At 32.1% G+C, this 22021-nt stretch overlaps 1 pseudogene; it reads left to right on the forward strand.

Moving 5' to 3' along the window:
- Positions 1-371: 371 nt before the first annotated feature.
- Positions 372-2261, forward strand: LOC112095575 (annotated as a pseudogene).
- The last annotated feature ends 19760 nt before the right edge of the window (positions 2262-22021 follow it).

Consider the following 22021-nt stretch of genomic DNA (forward strand, 5'->3'; position numbering starts at 1 on the left):
GAACTGATATTTTGTACACATTAACAATCTCGAATATGTAGCTATTTATACATGCTTTACATACTCTAATTAATTGTTCACTAACTAATTATTAAACACAAGCTCACTCAGCTAACAATAACAAAATACAGAGTGTGCATTGTGAAGTTAGTTAAGCTGGAAACTGCTGCTGACTTGGATCTTCTGACGTGGCACTAATGACAGCTGGTAACTTGACATTCTTGTTACAAGGCTTAACACCATGCTGATTCTTCTTCTTCACTTCTGCATAATGAGCTATCTTCACAATAGCATTTGTGAAAATGTGGAGATCCGCACTCAAGAATGATTAAATCTAACTGAGCATGTATTTATGTAACTCAATTAATTTCATGCTAATTAATTATGTGGTCAGGTGGTGGAAGAAAACAGGACTTCGGGAGAGGTTGAATTTTGTAAGAGACAGAATAATGGAGAATTTCTTCTGGACTGTGAGGGTGATATTCGAACCAGATTTTGGATATAGTAGACGGATGTCTACAATGGTCAATGCCTTAATAACAACAATAGATGATGTTTATGATGTCTATGGGACTTTGGACGAACTTGAACTTTTCACGGATGCAGTTGAGAGGTTACTTTTATTTAATGTCATTTCTATCCGTATGATTGTGTATGGAAAATGATTTACTGAGGATTAGTACTCATCGTATGATAAACACTTGGACACATGATATAATTTTGTGATTCCTAATGAATATTGTTAAAATTATGAAGTAATTATATAAATTATGTGATAGTATTGCCCAGCATAAAGCGAGCACATTATTCACTAGATCATTACTCAGGAATTTATAAATTTATACACCTCTTTTATTTTAATTTAGTTGTATTACATTGTTAGGTGGGACGCTACTACAATAGAGTAACTTCCAGACTATACGAAGTTGTGCTTTCTTGCTCTCCATAATTCCATAAATGAAATGGCTTTTGATGCTCTTCAGGATCAAGGAGTTGGCATGGTCATTTCTTATCTTAAGAAAGCGGTACTAGTAGATTAAACCTTTCATTTTGATTAAGGAATATTATTCTCCAATTACCTTAAGAATATCAAAAAGTTTAAATAACTGCTATGATAACTAGTATTATCTCTACATCATTTCAAGTTTTAATTTTATGTAAACCGATCACTTTTCTCTTAACTCCGTTAGTCACTATTAAAATAATATAAGATAAAAGATTATTTTGCACCACCAATTTACCATGTGTTTTTCATTTTAGGGTAAATTGGTCTTTTACCTTAAATTATTTAATGATAGCTAATAGAGTTAATAAAAAAATATCTGGTTGATATAAAACTAAAATTTGAGTTAGTGCCAAGATATTATTCGAAATTTATGGTGACTAATTATATTTATAATATTCTTGAGGTGCTTGGAAATTATTTCCCTTTAATTAATTTAATTTATGCTTTTGTATTTCATATTATATTAATCAATTCGATATACAAAAATAAAACTTTCAGTGGGCAAATCTATGCAAAACATATTTAGTGGAGGCCAAGTGGTACGACAACGGCTACATACCAACACTCCAAGAGTACATGGAAAATGCTTGGATTTCGGTAGCAACACCTGTAATTCTAGTCCATGCATACACTTCTACAGCAAATCCAATAACAACGGAGGGCTTGGAATTCGTGAAAGATTATCCCAACATAATTCGTTGGTCATCAATAATTCTACGACTTGCAGACGATTTGGGAAAATCATCAGTACAATTAATTCATTTTTAATATTAAATTTGTTATGGAAGATATCTCATATCCACTGACAACATAATATATTCTTATTATTAGTTGAGGAATTATTCTCAGCAGTATAGGATATTCTCCATAACAAATTGTAGTACTCACAATCTGATTATTAGATAATTAGTTAATTGTTAATGTTGTTGACAATAAGTTTGATTGAATTAATTATTAGGATGAACTGAAGAGGGGAGATGTTCATAAATCAATTCAATGTTACATGCATGAAGTTGGAGTCTCAGAGAGAGAGGCTCGTCAATATATACATGATTTGATTGCTCAGACATGGATGAAGATGAACTGTGATCGATTTGGAAACCCACATTTCGTGTCCGACGTTTTTGTTGGGATTGCAATGAATTTGGCGAGGATGTCTCAATGCATGTACCAATTTGGAGAAGGTCACGGACACGGTGTTCAAGAAATTACTAAAGCTCGTGTTTTATCTTTAATTGTTGATCCCATTGCTTAATTAATTATATATAACTAAGCCTTGAATAAAAGAAAAACATGTTGATGCTCCGGCTAATAATAATTCAATAAAATGATATATATGGTTACATAGTGAGATCCTTTTGTTTGCAAATTTTTTATTTTTATAAATAAATCTTGTTTCAATTTCCTATCTTATTGTCATCTTTGTAGTACTTTGTAGGAAATCGTTTCAACATTTTTCATTTAGATATTTGGATTAAAAAAGTGACAAAGCACTAATAAAATGAACTATATAACATCATCAATTAACGTACACTATAACACTACAAGGCATTATTTATTAACATTTTATCAGCCTTTAGTCCCTTTAGCAATTTTCATTTAAAAATTATATATCACAGGGCACACTGTCTGCATACCGAGTTTTTGTCATTTGATAGAAATATCTAAATATAATTTTTTTAGGACCAATAAGCTCTTAAAATTTCAGAGGCAACTTATGTTGGCGACTGTAGCTGGTGGCACCTTTAGTTGTTTCTCTTCGAGCTCGTTGAACATGGCGTTGAAAGCTTTCTTCTTTAGGCAGTTTGTCACCCAATAGTCCACATTACAAAGGTAGTAGTTATGTTTACGCTTGACTTTCTCCTTACCGTCCTTCAAACCATCCTTCTTTTGTGACAATTTTTCTTAGCCATCATAATGTGGTAGCTTATCTCCTTTTAATTTGCACCTCCACATTTCCTATGTTGGGGCTTATCATCCTTCTTTGGCTTAGATGATTCATCATTTCGAAATTCTATAAGTATATCTACCTCAGTGAGGGCAGTGGAGGTGTCATTCACTTGGTACCATTGAAGCTCCCGTTGTGCCCATGGTTAGAGTCCTTCCATAAAGATGAACAACAAGTCATTTGGGTTCATGTTCTCGAGATGGACCCTGTATGCTTCAGTTCTCTCATCTTTTTGTTAGCCTCTTACGCTACACTCCCTGGATAAAATTGCTTCTTTGGCTCGCGCTTGAACAAGTCCCATGTGTTGATAATACACATCCTGCGTATAATCTTTGCATGCTTCTATTGCCACCAAGTAGTTGCGTGATCTTCAAGATACCCCATCGTAATATTTACCTCTTCTTGCTTGCCTTGAACATTGGTGGTTTCGAAGTACCTCTCCATGGACCACAGAAAATTGTCAATCTCTTCGGGCATTTCGTTTGCCCTTGTACCTCTTTGGTCTCAGGAACCTCAATCTTTATTAAAGGTACGGCATTAGTGGTGAGCACTTCGCTGGCCACCACCTTCTTTCAAAGTGCCCTATTGCTCTTGGTCTCCTTATGACCCGTGTAAAGCTCCTCCACTTGAGCTCTTAGCCCCTCGATTTAGTTCATCACTACAGCTTGGAACTTCTTGAGACTTTAGTGTTGCACCATTATGTCTTGGCTTAAGTCAACCATTTGTCCCTCAAGATTATCAACCTCTTTCATATTTTGCATGAAGAACTCGAGGCGCTCCTTTATCTCAAAGACAACAATCTCCCTACGAACAACCCAATTCTCAATGGCGTTCAGCCTATCCACGGACTTCTCCTTGTGGTTCTTTCTCTTTTTCAAGTTGGGATTTTGGTCCCTACCCCTTTGGTCATCATAAGTGAGATCCGACATTCTTCCTTTTAAATGACGCAATTACCCCAAGAGTGATTATGGCTTTGATACCAACTATCACGACCCTCTCGATCCCTCACTGAATCGCAGGGCCTTAGGTGCTAAATCTCAATCTCTTGGTCCTAAGTCAACCTTGCTCACTCACAACGTTACTTGATTCAAAAGTGGGAAAGAGTATTCACTCAAACTTGCTCAAGATGGGAGGAAAGAACTCTATTACTCAAGGAAAGCTTATAGTGCTTTTAAGATATGTCAGTGCTGGATTTCTTGTGTGTGTTGAGCCAAATGAGGCCCCTCCTATTTATAGGGTACAAGGAAATGTCTAGATGATGCTTTAAAACTATCTACCTATCTCAATAATTACATGGAACTATCTACAAGCTACCACATGCGTTACATGAGTGTAGAAAGCCTCCATGGTTTTAGAACCTTCATAGGTGGTTGCACTTTTGAGTCTCTCCCATGATGATTTCTTGCTCTAGCTTGCTGGCCAAAAAAGGCCTCGTTATGGTTCACATTTTCTTTCTCCTTTAGACTTACTATCACTTACTATCACTATCAAGGGCGTGTGACATCTGAAATACTTGATCTTCATCTAACATAGGCTTGCCGATTGCCGCAAGTTTGTCACAAAGCCCTTTCAATTTCTTAAGGAATTCTTTAAGCTCTAAGGAACCCTTCTTTAAAGAGTAAAAGTTATTCTTCAACCAAAATTATTGTTCTTTAGTTGCAGAAGCATGTGCTCTTCCACAAATAACCAAATATCTCTAGTGGAAAGGCATCCAACTATAATGGTCATTATATCTTCGTTCATCATTCCCCGAAGCCAAGGCATGAGTAATCCATCATTATTTTGCCAAATAGTAAATTCAGGGTTGTTGACCTTTTTTCCATCTAGAAATATTTCTTGGTGGAACTGTTTCATCATTGATATGATGCTCTAGATCAAGGCTTCTTTTGAGTGGCAGTGGCAGGACTTGCGACTTCAAAGAAGGTATTATTGTTGTTGAGTTTGATGGAAATTAGGCTTGCACATTGGTGGAATGACTGGATCGAGAGTTTGGGCTTAGTTTGTATTTTTATAGCCATAGGCTCTGATACCATAAAGAAATATAGGATTGATTGAAAACAATTTGTTTTCTTGTTTTTGTATTTGCTCGATCATTACATTATATACACAAATTATCAAAATCAAGCTTGCACAAATGAAAGGTTCTCAAAATTGTATCAATTACACTAACTTCCGAGAATCATGACGTTGAGCGCTTTATATCAAAATTGGCTTGTGGCCGTTGGACTCCTTCAATCATGGACACTGATTTCTCTTGTGTCCGTTAGAAGTGTATACCAGCGTCGTTCTTTCCTTAATCTGTCCTCAGTAAACCCTTTAGCTAAGGCAACAATACTGCCATATTTGTCACAACTGGTGACCTTGGTTCTTGTTGATTTGTCTGATGCTTTTGTTGCTTATCAACTACCATAGCGTAGTTTTTATTTTCTCACTACAACCACCAAAATAATTTTAAAACCCTAGACCTTTTATCTTCAATATTTCACTTAAGCCATAACTAAAAGCTAGTTAGCAGAAGAATATCCAAGATTTTCATTGCATGAAAAATATTACAGATTGGATCAGAAAAAATAGAAACCATGAGATCTCTACGCTTGTGATCGACAAAAGAAATCTGGGATGTAAATTGTTAAGATGAAAATAATATTAGTTTATTTATAAATTATTAATGAGTGTAGTCCGTAGGTGTCTAGAGTAGAAATTATCATAAAATTATTTTTAATAGTAAATTAACATGTGGGTAATTTAGGAATGAGTGAGGTTATTTGCACTCTGCAATGTACTTCAAATATTCATTTTGTTTAAAAACATTATTTACTAAACTAGAAAATTAAATGTTTACTTAATCCATTTATCAAAATTCCAAAATTAAACTCAAATTCATGATTCATCTCTTTTTTTTTTTCTTTTCCTCACGACAATTAGCCAGTCACTTATTATTATATTGGGATATCAAAAGCTCTTTCTCGTTTGAGAGTTTCCATAATATGGGAGCTCTCACTCGTGATCAACTTTAATTATTTTTTTCAAAATAACATGTTAATTCTCTCATATTCTTACAAAACTCCTTACAGACAATAAAAACCTCCAACAGCACCACTCTGTTGGCCTTTTAAATTAAGTGGTTGTAGGTGTATTTTGTATAATGAAAGCAACTATTAATCATTCAAAACTTAATCGGCAGCTCAGTTTGTTTTTGGGCCTTTGATTTGCTTTGGCCAACTCTACTAGTTCAAGGAAAAGCCCTTTTATTACTCAATTCTCTAGTCAAGTCTTCTCTATAACATGCTTATATGTAAAACAAAAAATTAATTCTGCCAAGTTGATTTTTCATTTATCCCATTAGATAAACAACCATTTTCAAAGTCTCAATGAATATGACTGAATGGTTCAGTATGGCCAATAATAGACAAAACGCAAAAAAGATATGAGGAACGAGTGAGGAGTGATATTTGATTTGTATAGATTAGTTCGTCCTTAAGACCTAGCACAGATCAGTGGGTTTGAGCTCCGCTCAAGAAAGTAAATTCCAAAAATTAAAGAGAAAATTAGGTAAATTTCTAATTAGAACCCATTAGATCTGCAAACATACTCCTTGTTGGATTTATAAAAATAGTCCCCATAAACACAAAAAACCCTTAAAAATTAATTTTTAACTACATAAAGAGAGGAAGATATTTGGTTTGTATAGATTAGATCATTCTAAAGATCTAGCACATGATCAGTGGGGTTTGAGTTTCGCTTCAGAAAATAAATTCTAAAAATTAAAGAGAAAATTACTTGAGTTTCTAATTAGACCCCTTCAAATCTATAAAAATATTCCCTGTTGGATTTATAAAAACAGCCTCCCATAAACTCATAAATTCATAAAAATTAAATTTTAACTATAAGAATTATAAAAGTCCACTCTTTAATTAAAAGCCCACAATAACTCATATGGGTGGTCTTACTATTATTTAATTAATCCCTTTATTAAATCTATTAGAAAAAAATGAACCTCCATAAACCTGAAAACCCCAAAAATTTTAGTTTTTACATCTTATTCTTATGTATTCTAGCCCCCGGTAAATTGTTTTTCTAGATCCATCACTCACATAGAACCCCTTTTTACTATTATATTCTTTGATCATTATCTAAGTATATACTTACTGTAAACTGACATAGATACATACATACATAACATAAAAATAATATATAAATATCATATTAAAAGTAAAATATTACAATAAGTATAGTTAAAAAAATTTACATATATCTACTAAAAAGTATTTTTATAATTAATAAAATAACATAAATATTGAAAACTAAATTTTAATATTAAGCGGTTATCAGATTATCGTGATTGAATTTATTAATACTAAAATACATTAATCTAAAAATTGAATATAAGATATATACTAATATAGACATAGCTAAAAAGTTATTGTAAATAAAATAATGCAAAAACTGACTTTCAGATTTATAATTTCACAATAGCGATAATAATAATTTGAATATGGTTAAATAAAGAGAAAAAAACAACAACAAAAAAGAATAAAATAATATTAAAATGATAAAATTAATTAGTTGTTTGTTTTGGTTACCATTGATGATAACGCAACAAGATATTAAAGCCAGTAGTTAATAAAAGTAAACATAATATGATTTATATAATGCTTATTCATGGAGGCATTATAAAGGCCACTATAACGCATTTCTCAATATTCATTCATATATATAGGGCCTCATGTATTTCTTATGCATCACCTCCTTTTAATTTTAATTAAGTTGTTTACAATTAAGTTTAGAAATTATAACATGTCGAAGAGTCTCAATTTCATTATCTTGGCTTTGCTTTTGGTTGCAAGCACTGAAAACTCACATGTTTCAAGCACTAGTATCGGCCAAGAATCTAATTCTGCAATATCACCTGATAGCGACAAGTGCTTTGGACTTACACCAGAAGAATGTTACAATAAGTATCACCATGATAGTCAAGACTACACCATCATCTATAACCCATGATTTTGTTAAATGCTATATTTTAATAAAAGAAGGAATTAATCCATTATGAGCATGTGATATATTGTGTTTGTTACATGGTATTGATTTGTTGTATGTAATTTATCTATATCTGTTAACTTTTCTTACCATTTGACCCCTATAATTTTTCTTCCCAACCCCTTGAACAAATATTTACAGAGGAGTAGCTCAACATGTTTGAAGATTTTAATTTCAAGGAGGTATGTGTGATCCATTTGATCTCTAGTTTACAACACAAAAAGTATTAATTTTTCATAGCCTTGCAACACAGAAAGTACAATTGTTTAATTATAATCTTTCGGATGCTACTTTCATGCCCTTTTTTTTTTCTTTCCAACTAGCAAGCAAGAGCCTGCTCAAAGCAATGTGATGTAAGTGATAACCATTTTTGCTTAATTGATTTATTTGTTTGATTTATAATGTTTATTTCTTGTGATTTATTTCTTGTGATCTTTTGAATGGTGAAATCTTTTGATGCGAGTTGTTGGCTCATCTAGTTTTGTTGTCGATCATTATTTGTTTATTGGCAAAATTGATTACCTAACCAAATAATTAAATTTTAATAAAAAGAAGTATTTGGAGAAATTATTTTAGTGTGTTTTCTCATGAGTGTGAGAGTAAATAAAGATAATTAATCTAAAAAGCGAGAAATTTTTTGACATTTTAAAAAGTGTACAATGTATAATTAATTTTAAAATTAATAAATGAGTGTGCAAAATAATGGAATGTACAAGATAATTTAAATGTGCAAGCATTCCCACCCTTGTATACTATATCTATCTGCTACTAGGGTGTAATTATTTGTACTTTAAAAACACTTTTAACACCAATATTTTACCCTTCCTAATTTCTAAACTTCTGTCAATACTTCTACTCTAATATTTTAGAGGGGGTGTCATTTGTCTATATATGTAATTTGTGGTTTTCTATTGACTCTATTCCAGTATTGTGGTTTTTATTAGTTATTTTATTTTATTACTATTTTTATTTTATTTTCTATGTCACTTTTTTGTGATGTCACTTTTTGCCCGCTATGCATAGAGTTTAATTTAAATCCAAAAATTTGGAATAATGCTTTCACAATAATGATAATAATTTCAATAGATTAAATAAAGAGAAAAAATCTGACATATAAATTAAATAAAGATAATAACACTAAAAATGACAAAATTAATTAGTTGTGCAAGTTAATAATTAATAAAAATAAAAGCATCTTTAATGCTCATTCATGGAATCATCAATATTTGAGCTGATACTGATGGGAAATAAGCCTAAGTCTTTAAGGAGACAATGTGGTGGAGCAGGATTTAATGCTTGAATTTGATGCAGATGGAAGTATTGACACTGTTAATTTTCGCCTTCCTGCTTTCTCTTCCTTCTATATATATATATATATATATATATATATATATATATATATATATTCTTTAGCAGAAATGGAGAGAAGAAGAGGATCGGATTTTCTATTCACAAGATTTTTTTAAAATTTGGTTAATCTACGGTTTTCTTTTGGTTACGTTTGAGTACCATGCTCTTTAATTATTTTATTATTTTCATTTCATTTTATGTGTCACTATTTTTGATGTTATATTTTTCGCTTGCACGCTATGTCTAGAGATTAACGAGTTCGTTTAAATTTGAATAGTATTTCACAAAATACCAATATTTATAACAAGCATTAAATAAAGAGAAAAAAAACCAAGTGATAAATTCAACAAAAAGTAATACTAAAAAAAATGATAAAATTGATTAGATGTATGTTTCAATTACCATGAATGAGAACACAACAAGATATTAAAGTCAATAGTTAATGCAAATAAATGCATTACGACTTATTCAATACTCATAAATAGAATCAACAACCTCATAAAATCCATTATACCTCATTTCTCAATATTCATTTATATATGCAGAGCCTCATGTGTTTGTTATTCTTTACCTCTCTTTTAATTCTCAATAGGTTGTTTATGTTTCAATTTAGAAAATATAAAATGTCAAAAAGTCTTGGTTTCATCATCCTAACTTATTCAATACTCATAAATAGAATCAACAACTTCATAAAGTCCATTATACCTCATTTCTCGATATTCATTTATATATGGAGAGCCTCATTTGTGAGTTATTCTTTACCTCCCTTTTAATTCTCAATAGGTTGTTTATGTTTGAGTTTAGAAAATATAAAATGTCAAAAAGTCTTGGTTTCATCATCCTGACTTATTCAATACTCATAAATAGAATCAACAACCTCATAAAGGTCATTATACCTCATTTCTCAATATTCATTTATATATGCAGAGCCTCATGTGTTTGTTATTCTTTACCTCTCTTTTAATTCTCAATAGGTTGTTTGTGTTTCAGTTTAGAAAATATAAAATGTCAAAGAGTCTTGGTTTCATCATCCTGACTTCCTTGTAGTAGCAAGCACTTAATACATACTTATTTCAAGCATCAATGTACTGATCAAGAATGTAAACTGTATGTTTCATTGTGTACCAATTTTGCAACATCACCAAATAGTGGCGGCTGCTTGGAACTTACAATTAAAGAATCTATCCTAACTCCCTTGAGAATTATTACGCCTTATACCCCTAGAGCTTGTTATTGGATGCCAATGATTTTTTTAAATAGTTATTTGTCTTTTGCCATATGAATAATTTTGTTATAACCATCAATTGTTGAGAAATTGATCCTATATTTTAATATAATAAAGAATTAATTTATTATAAGCATATGATATGTTGTGTGTGTTATATTGTAGTACTAATTTATTGTATATCTTTGAATCAATTTATGAGAGAGCATTCAGTTAAATATTAATAATAATCAAACGATTATAATTACTTTATTAGGACCATTTGTCCTATATAGGATTTGAGTCCAATGCTTAGCCAAGCTTTTTGATAGTTTTTGTTCTATTTCAGTCTCTATACATGCTAATTAATGATTTGCTTCTCTTGGCCTTTCTCATTTTGGTTGGAGCTGGCAATGTTCTTACTCAAACTCCAAGCCCTCGCTGATTTCACCTCTAAAAAAGTTTGCTATTCTCAGTATGAACGGTTGCAAAAGCTTGAAAAGTCTTTAAGATAGAATTTATTTGGAATTTCTTAATATCTAGGATGATTAAAAAAAACAATTTCATAGTTTCCATACGTTCATGAAATAAAAAAAAAACCACAAAATTGAAAGAAAAAGGGGAATAAAACCAAGCAAACGATATTATTTTCATTAGGCTATTAAGAGAAACTAAATCTTAACCATTAAAATTCATAAAAAGCACATGTCACAGTATTTTACAAAAGCTAATAAAAATTTAGCTAAACACCAAATCTAAATCCTTTTTATTTTATGTCTATCTCCAATTAGGGTTATTTAAAATATAAACAGTACTTTAACATGCATATTTTACTCTTTTTTATATTTTTAATCTGTCTTTTAATACATTTTTATTTTCTATTTTAATATTTAAGAGGTGGGACTAATTTTTCTACATGTGATTTGATTTAAGGACACTTATGTAATAAAATATTTTATAAAATGAAAGGTGTTCTTATCAAATTTTAATGTCCATGAATCCAAATCCTTTGATGACATTACAAAATAAATAAACAAGTAGAAAAATGGATTAAGGTCACACCAACATACAATTACAAATATAAAAAAAAAATCATATTTCAATACAATTTAGCTTTTACTAGTTATTTTGTTTTATTATTATTTCATTTTCTATGTCACTTTTTTTTTATGTCATATTTTTCACTTGCACGCTATGCCTAGATATTAATGAAATCATTTAAATACGAATAACAGGATTAAAACTTTACAAAATAATAATATTTATAATAATAAGTGCATTTTGCTGAAGAAAACAAATTATCAGCAAAACAAACGAACATGGAGTTAGAGGAATCAGAATGACTGCAAAAGTAATTGAAAAAAAAAAGGCAACTTTGAAAGAAAAAACTATTTCGGCCACAAGAATATCAGAAACAGTGTGTAAGCTCGCAAAAAACCTTCTCCACCCAAAAAAAAAAAATAATCTAGGTTGATGTAAAAGTATGTTGAGATGAGGATGGCTGGGACCCAAACAGAGGTGTAAAGGGGCAAATTATTGAGAATGTCAGAAGTTACTTGTGTATATACAGGTAAATTGACCACATCGGACATTTTTTTATGGAAAAACAGATCACTAGATCAACTGAATACCAAACTCACCTGCTCAGCTGTAATGCCATTCTCAAAAGCATTATACAAACTTTCTTTCATTGTTGCTCCGACTGTAAGGTTTGGAAGTTGATACTCTATCCTGCACATTGGCAAAATATTCAACAAAAGGTTTTAGGACTGACCAATGTAGTTCAATAGCAAAATGTAATTCAGAACTTTAACCTAGAAGAGAAACAATTTATCAAGTAGATGGCTAGCTTACTTTGAGAAAAGACGCAAAATTTCACAGTGTAGCTTAGATGTTGAATAAGCATACATCCTTAAGTTTGTTTCCACTACAACAAACCCCTAAAGAGAAGAAAATGTAGAATGAGCTATGTAATTAGAGAATGTAAAAATGAGACCTCATTTTGGTTTTTGACAATAATAATTTAACAAGATTGACCTAAACTAATAGAAAATTAATGCAGTTTGCAAAGCAAAATTATAATTTTAAAAAAATTTAATCACACAATTTTCTGCAATTGTAGGTATAAACCAACTTTCTTTCCTGCCCTGAATAGCTATGGAAAACATCTGAGAACTCCAGAAAATAATACAAAATTAACAAAGATAACCAGCATTTTCTGTAGCATAGACTAGTACAACCTGCTGAAGTTTGACCAATCCCAAGTCTGCAAAGTCTTTGATCACACTTCTTTGTATTTCACTCAGTGTATTTAAATTATATGCCTATAACATGAAGAAGCAAAGAGTATAGCAATAAAGTGAGATCTCAAACCACTTTGAGAATTCCTTGACATAAAAATTTTAAGGACCTCAAGATGCTGAGAAGTTAAAAGCAGGATAGACATAACCTTACAAAAATGAATAAGTTGCTCATCTGGGAATGATTCATGGAATCGTAATCGTTCTCGAATTGCATCAAAATTGAGGCGAGAAAGATGATCTGCCACCACATCTTTTATGTCTTTCTTATCTTTGAACTCAAGGTCAAATTCCTACAAAAATAACACCCAACGAATTAGTTTGACCTTTACATCTTTCTTTATAAAAAGATATTTAAGAGTAGTATAATCTGTGAGCACAATTATTTTATATCCTATAAGAAACTTTTCTAATGAAAACATTACTATTACTATTTCTTTTTTAGTAGTTGAGTAATTCAATTGTGTATAATTCAATGTCATACTAGCGTAGTCAATGAGATGAGGGATATGATTAACTTTTTGTTCTAATACAACTACTATTATTTGTACAAGAATGTTAATACTACTAATCAGGCATAGTCTCTTGAGGGTATGTTGTTCCTCAAGCCTTATTCACAACTAATCAATGTGGAGCACGAGATGTCAGTATGGAAAATTCTAAAAGAGATATTGTAAAAATAAGGGTAATGTTATAAAATTATGTTGCAGGGGATTATTGACTATTATGAAAATAATAGGTGTCATAACCCAATCCAGACTTGGCAAGATATTGTCCACTTTGGGCCTTAATAAGGCTCGCACGGTTTTGTTCCTAGGGCGCTCATACACCCCAAAACGTGCTTGCCAGTTAAAGTGTAGATTACCCCTTATAAATCCAGCATCTCTCTCGTGCTTTGTCGATGTGCGATTTGCCGGGGGTATTACATTCACCCCCATTGGGGACTCAGCATCCTCGCTGAGGCTTGCCCCACCATTGCTCAAGAGGACACGCGGAACTGCTCTAATACCATAATATCATGACCCAACCTAGATCTGACAAGATATTATCCGCTTTGGGTCTTAATAAGGCCCGTACGGTTTTGTTCCTAGGACGCCCATACACCCCAAAACGCGTCTTGCCAATTAAGGTGTGGATCACCCCTTATAAGTCCAGTATGTCTCTCGTGCTTTGTCAATGTGGGATTTGCCTAGGGTGTTACAATAGGTGCAAGTGGTATACATTGATTTCATTAGTGAAAAATTGGCAACCTCCCGATTTAGAATTAGGGATGGCAATGGGGTGTGGTAGGGGTAGGGAGGCCTATCCCATTCCCCACCCCATTAAAATTTTTTGCCTCCATTCCCCACCCCATTCCCCAATAAATTTAGTGGGGTGGGGATGGAGAATCCCCATGTGGGGAATAATTTCCCCATCACCACTCTATTCCCATTTACTTATTTTATATTAGGTATAAATACATTAATGCAAGATCGTTAATGGGGTAATAGTTCTCTGGGGATTTTGATGCATTCAAAGACCAAAGCTCCATAGGCAAAGAAAAAGTCCTATAGGCAAGATCGTTAGTCCAATACCCTTCAAGAAAAATCAAAAGTCCTAATTTTGTCAATTAAAATCTTGAGTTCTTTTGCATAAAAATCATAAAATTCATTCAATGAAAATTCTCAAATTCTTCGAATAATAAAAATTCCTTAAGTGAAGTCATGAGTTCCAAACAGAAATTTTTAAATATTTGATAATTCCATGTATCTCGTACATATATTTAAAATCTGAAAACAATTTTTTTTTTATAAATGGTGATAAGAAAGACTAAACGCAACTTTAGCTCAGCCAATTTAGTTTAAAACTTTTGATTATTTTCATCAAAAGTTTAAAAACTTTCGGGGAGTAATATCAGGGAAAATCCTTAAGCAGCTCGGCGGGCGGTCATAGGAACAACCAGACAGTACCCCTGTAATGGTGTTCCTCTATTAGCAACAAAACAATTTGGTGAATTATTATTAATTAGTTCTAGAAGTCAATTCAAACTAAAACCGTAACTTCAGAAGATCAAAATGGAATTGAAAACCAGAAGAGAATAACATAACAAAGCATCTGCACTAACTGAATTCAAATGGCCAGAACTATAAATAGAGACTACAAATTCTTGTAAAGACACGGCAATTTGAAAAGCAACAAGAGGAACATTGCCAATTGAAGGTCACTACCCAGGCGTCTTCCAGCAAGCTTCCAACAGACAGTTCAAGCAGCCATGACCTTTTTCGTCACAACAGTAAAAAATGAAAATTTAAAAGAAAAAAATAATAATATAAGTACACGTACTCTTTGTCCACGATGCCCTTAAAAGCCTGAATCCCCAAGGATCTAGGTCTTTTGGAATTGGAGGTTGCATCATAGCTTTTGTTGATTTAAGAGTCACGTCTCTTGCAAACGTAAATAGGCTTTCACCTTTGTAAGCTGAAAGGAAATACAAAAAGGTATAAGATGTAGAAGTCAGCTGTCACTGACAAACCGAGCATAATGCACCAAGTTTGAAAGAGAAGAAAGTACAAGAATGCATCAAATCCCAAGAGACTTAAAACTATAGACTTCCTGTTTTAGATAAACAAAACAATAAAATTATAGTCTTTGTCAACACCTGGAAGTGCAAGGAGAATATACATATAGAAGCCTAAAGTCGGGCTCCCTCTCCTACTTTTTCATACTCTGTTTTATTTAAAACGTGTTGAATGACCTGGCTAACATATAGAATATAATATGGAACGAAGGAATGAAGTACTTAAAAACATGTATTCTTGATTGCCTTCATAATCATGCTCTCGGTTATTATATCAATTGAAGAAGAAAAATCAATAAAGCGATATTAAGTAACTTTCCCAGTAAAAAGACACAGAAGGAGACAGACCATGAAAGAAAAAGATGAGTAACCTGAAGTAACTTAAAGGTCTCGTGATCAGTGTCTGCATGGTATCGATTCTCAGCCTGGTATCAAGACAGTCTAATTGGAAATCAAGCATAAGAATTCGAGCCATCTGTCGCTGGCTGCATTCTGGAATGTTAAAACCTCATGGTGTGAACCTATGAGCTTCATCATATCTACGGAATTTCTTCTATTTTCTGAACTCTCCCTACTAGCTACCACTCATAAAGGACAACCATGGAGTTCAAGTTTTTCGGTGGGGTTTAAAAGTAACTACCCAAATAAACTTTTATCTTTAAAATTGATTCAATTGGAAACATTAACACAATAAGCAATTGAGCCAAGAAAATAAAAATCCCCACAAGCAAAAGCATTGGAAATCATTGGTCATCAGGAAGGAAAATCTCAGAACGGTTTTGACCTATCCATTCCACTCATAAGGGAAAGGCAAAATGCTACTTCTATGCCTGTTTATTCTTTAAGGTACTTATAATTTGATGACTGTTTGATTAATCAATAGTATATACCAAGTAAGAATTAAAAACATTACCCAATATTTCGAATTAAAAACATTACCCAATATTTCATGCTTCTTTCCTCAATTCGTCCACATAACATGCTGCATTTGGGGTTACAAATTACAATTGCCCTTAAGTCATTATTAACACCAATCAATTTACAAGGTTTACTCACGGGCACTCACTAGTTACTCATCAAAGTCTTTTAATTTACACTGATTTTCGGCAGTAAAATTTCCGACTTGCACGCATTTTAGCTTCCAATACTTGGTAATTATAATAATAAGTCTTGACAACGCAGTCAAAAGCGAACAATTAAAAAAAAACGTAAACGTACTCTTTGTCTGCGATATGAGAAACCAAATCAACTTGAAAATTCCAAAGTTAATTTTTAATAAAAAAAGTATAATTGGAAATGAACAAGAAAACAGGTGACTGCTTATTCTTGAAGAGTAAGACGAAAAAAGAAAGTCGAAACTTGGCGGTTGAAGAAACCATCCTACCCTTAATTGAGAAATTACTCAACTACTTCAATTCCTTATAAGTCTTTAGATATATCAAAAGCAAAGCCACTTGCAAACAAAAGTAACAACTAACAAGCCAGCTCGATAGGCCAAATCGTTCAAATTTAAGGTGAACAAGCTCCGTTCAAAAAAGTACTTGCACCAATTATCCCCGGCTTCAACTTTAAGGTGCGGATAATAATGATGAGCATTAACGATATCATAAGAGTAATTTAGACATTTAACACTAGGAATGACGGTGAGGTGAGGTGGGGGTAGAGAGACCTGCCCCCTTCTCCACCCCATTAAAAATCTTTCCTTCATTCCCCATTTCATTCACCAAAAAATTTATGGTGCGTTTATTAAACTGGAATCAGGATTGGGTTGGAATGAGAATCACGAATGAGAATCAAAATAAATTATTTACTTGAATAGTAGGAATTGGAATTGAAATGAACTTCATTTCTATTATTGTGTTTACTTTGTCATGAAATTTGAATGAATTATTTCAATTTATTAAAATACCCTTCGTTAATTATTATCATTTGGTAATAATAATAATAATAATAATAATAATAATAATAATGATATTAATAAAGAACAATAATAACAACAACAATAATTACAATAATTATAAATAATACATGAGATTTAGTTTATGACGGAAAGAACTGCTTGAGCCAATCTAAGAATAAAGGTGAGAACGAAAGGCAAAAAATAATCTTTTGTCTCAAAATAGTTATAAAACTCGCGTCCCCTCAGATTTAGTTTATGCAGGTTCTATCACATAAGATTTTGTGCTGACCACATTATAATACTATGCGGTGCAATTGACAAATATAATATTATAATATTTTATACAATGAAGAGTTATGATAAGGGCAGCAATGTTTTTACATTCATTTCTATCTTTTACTAGGAAAAATTATTGCTCTACATTTTCGAATGCAAATAGAAAATGTTCATAATTAGATCCACTTGTCAGTTTGTCTACAAGCCACAAAATGGGCACTCGACAAAGCTGTGTAAGTAAAAAATAAATAAACAAAAGGCGGACTTACAAAATTGAATTTTGATTAAATTGATACAAATTTTTACAAAAAACTTCCCAACAAAATTCTATAAACTTCCATCATTCATATTTCAGTCATATTAAGTTAAATTAAAGATCAAATATACAGAGAAGATAACACAACAATTTCCTCTTTTCGTATTTTCTAGTGTACATCCCTCAAATGTAGGGATTGGATGCCTTTTTGTGGACTTCAACCATACCTCCGTTTATTTTAGGTAGAAAGAATCTTTGATTTCTTTTTTTCCCATCTGGTTTGCAATGAATCTGGAAAATGCCTCTGGTAGCTTTAATGCAGATACGAATTAGGCAAGAAAAACCCAAATTATGACAACCCTACCATGCAACAATCCCAAGCAACACATGGCTTGTCATCCTTTTTGTTCAATAAGTTCTGCATGGCCAAGAAAACATATCATTCTACTTGTTTTGACCCCGAAGGAACTCTCTCATGTGCATATGAATTTCTGCATTAACAACTAGACGCATTTTCTTTGAATCCTCCCAAAGCAAACCACTTTGATCTCTTGCATAATCACAAGCAGCCTCAAAGACATCCTACAAGATTTATGATGTAACTTTAAAATGTAATCCCTAAAAGATATGAGATGAGAAATGAATCCAATTAAAATGCTCAGATTACCCTCGAGGGAAACTCATCATAATAATGCGCAGGGGTCGTTTCAACCCTATTCAAATCGGATTCCCACAATCTTATCTGTCAAAGAAACAACAGAATTTGAAACATTAGAATATAAATAATCATCTTTGTTAATTGATATGTACTATGTAGAAAATATTGAGAATTTTGCTATGGAAGGTCAGGAAGCATTGATACGTGCAATACATCTGAATGCAGGAAAGAATTATGACCTGATCACAAACATTTTTTGGTACAGATGGTATTTTGTCAGCAACCCAAGGATGTGCATTTTGCTGAAGAAAATAAATTATCAGCAAAACAAACGAACATGGAGTTAGAGGAGTCAGAATGACTGCTCTAACTCCATGAAAAAAAGGCAACTTTGAAAGAAAAAACTATTTCGGCCACAAGAATATCAGAAACAATATGTAAGCTCGCAAAAAACCTTCTCCACCCAAAAAAAAAATAATAATAATCTAGGTTGATGTAAAAGTATGTTGAGATGAGGATGGCTGGGACCCAAACAGAGGTGTAAAGGGGCAAATTATTAAGAATGTCAGAAGTTACTTGCATATATGCAGGTTAATTGACCACATCGGACATTTTTTTATGGAAAAACAGATCACCAGATCAACTGAATACCAAACTCACCTGCTCAGTTGTAATGCCATTCTCAAAAGCATTATACAAACTTTTTTTCGTTATTGCTCCGACTATAAGGTTTGGAAGTTGATACTCTATCCTGCACATTGGCAAAATATTCAACAAAAGGTTTTAGGACTGACCAATATAGTTCAATAAAAAAATGTAATTCAGAACTTTAACCTAGAAGAGAAACAATTTATCAAGCAGATGGCTAGCTTACTTTGAGAAAAGACGTAAAATTTCACAGTGTAGCTTAGATGTTGAATAAGCATACATCCTGAAGTTTGTTTCCACTACAACAAACCCCTAAAGAGAAGAAAATGTATAATGAGCTATGTAATTAGAGAATGTAAAAATGAGATCTCATTTTGGTTTCTGACAATAATAATTTAACAAGATTGACCTAAACTAATAGAAAATTAATGCAGTTTGCAAAGCAAAATTATAATTTAAAAAAAAAAATTCAATCACACAATTGTCTGCAATTGTAGGTATAAACCAACTTTCTTTCCTGCCCTGAATAGCCATGGAAAACATCTGAGAACTCTAGAAAATAATACAAAATTAACAAAGATAACCAACATTTTCTGTAGCACAGACTAGTACAACCTGCTGAATTATGATCATTATGTTGGAGAAAAATCAATTTTTTCAATTTTTATAAAACCTTTTTAAGATCGCTCTCATATAATATATAAGAATTTGTAATTTAGAAATCGTACCTTGAAAATCCGATTTAGTTTTTTCCGCTGAAGTGATTTAGGCTCCCAGATCACGATCCGTCACCACCACGCTTGTTATATCACGAACTGTCACCAATGATCTTCCAGGTTATGACTCAGGTTTGATCTGCACTTGACGTGTGGGCGCCTTTATTACTACCAAAGCAACTAGTACGAGAAAATTTTTCTTTCAATAATCGAGAGAAAAATCTTTTTCTCTGATCTGTATAAAGTGGCTGCTCTCTCTTTCTTTTAGAGAAAATAAGCCTGGACCCACCTTGTAAAATAACATAAGGCCCCTTACACACAAGCTAATTAAATGAAGCCTCCCACTAAATGATATATTTAGGCTTTTGACCCAAATAACTAGTTATCTTGCTTATTAATCCAGTAGTGATGCAGTCAATTAAATGAGCTAACCCGGGGATTATTTAGGAACATACAATAGTGGCTATAACAATTAGGCCTGTAATTAAACTAGCCTAATTATTTAATTCTAAATTTACTCCACTAAAAGATTGGAATTGGCCTCCATAATTGTATGCTCGAATAATAATTCATCCCAAGCCACATTGATTTCTTTACTGCACAATCATTTGTACCACATCATTAATTAAATCGATATCTCAACTGTCCAATCAATTTAATTACATCTTGTTCCTTGATACTTACTGGTTTTCTCTAATGATCATTTTCAACATACTAAATATGTTTGACACACTCTGGCCAGAGAATTCTATGATCAAGTGCCGAAAACCCATCAAGAGATGTGTTTTACAAATTCTATATTGTTAATCCATAACTCCAATACTCATAATTGCTCCCACAAAGATACTGGGTAATCTTGACCACAAGTACGTGTCGTGCCCATTGGTAACTCAAATGGAATAACAATTACAATCATGAAATCATAATTAACTCAATATTAAGATTACAGTAAAATCAATGCCTATGAGATTTAATAAGTCTGACAGTTATTACAAAGTTAATTAAATCTCATATGTGATCCTGTTCAATGTAGTCGTACTACATCAATAAATTCATACATGATTAAGATAAATCATTTAATGAATTCATTACAGTCTATACCTAAATAAAGTGTCCAACTTTATTTATCAACTGCGAACTAAATTTATTTAATCATAAGATAACTTGTATTTATGTCTTCTGTGAATCCACATGGTGATCACATAAATACATATAATATGATTAAATGGACTTTGATCAAAATATTAATGCAATTAAGATATTTGAATAAAATACCTCATTAATTTTATTAATCAGAAAAAATATTTATTACAATTAAATAAACACATATGCTTTTAAAGAGCATATTTTCCCAATACATCAAACCTCTTAATTGCATGGCCCTATATAATACATACAGAAGGGAACCTCCTTACAAAAAAACTCACCCATTTATTAAATGCTTCCAAAGATTAGACTAGAATGTTGAATTTAATCGGTGCGTGGTTTCCTTCTTCCTGTCATTAAAATATGAAGACATCAGCAATTCAGCATAGGGCAAACAGTACAGATTAAATTCAATTTTTTTTTAAAAAAAAAAGAATACTAGTGATATTAATTGGAAGACAACATTCAAGCATATAGAGATACATCTGAATATAAATAGATAAAGCTGCAAAACTTAATACTTTTTAAAATAACTTGCCATGACAGCATATTAACCAGCCGTACACAACCGATGTGAGAAATGGTCAACAAATATAACCCAATTCCTAACTGAGCTTTGTATTTCACATCTCACAAAATAAACTCATGATGACAAATCAAGATGTCGTAGCAATTCTCTTAGAGTAAATTAAGCTTAACGTATCTCATATCATTTAGGCCCCTTTAGTTCTGCCAGTCAATAGAAAAAATGCTTATAGTCGTAAAATTTTCGGCGATTTAGCATTCTTCCCAGTTTCTAGCAGTCAATATTGGAAAATAAAGTAAAAATATTTAAGTGAAATTACATACTTTTCCTCTGAAAATAATCTCAACTTGTTAAGGAAGCACATTATGGAGAGCATGAGAAAACATAGCTTGGGTCAACTCAAGTCAAACTATCAGAAGTTGTTAAGCAACGCAACAGTCCAGACTGCCAGCTCAGCACAGTTAGTTAAAGTTTGTTTTTACTCACAGTG

The sequence above is a fragment of the Citrus clementina genome, unplaced genomic scaffold (assembly GCF_000493195.1).
Source record: "Citrus clementina cultivar Clemenules unplaced genomic scaffold, Citrus_clementina_v1.0 scaffold_1, whole genome shotgun sequence".
Lineage (NCBI taxonomy): Eukaryota > Viridiplantae > Streptophyta > Magnoliopsida > Sapindales > Rutaceae > Citrus > Citrus x clementina.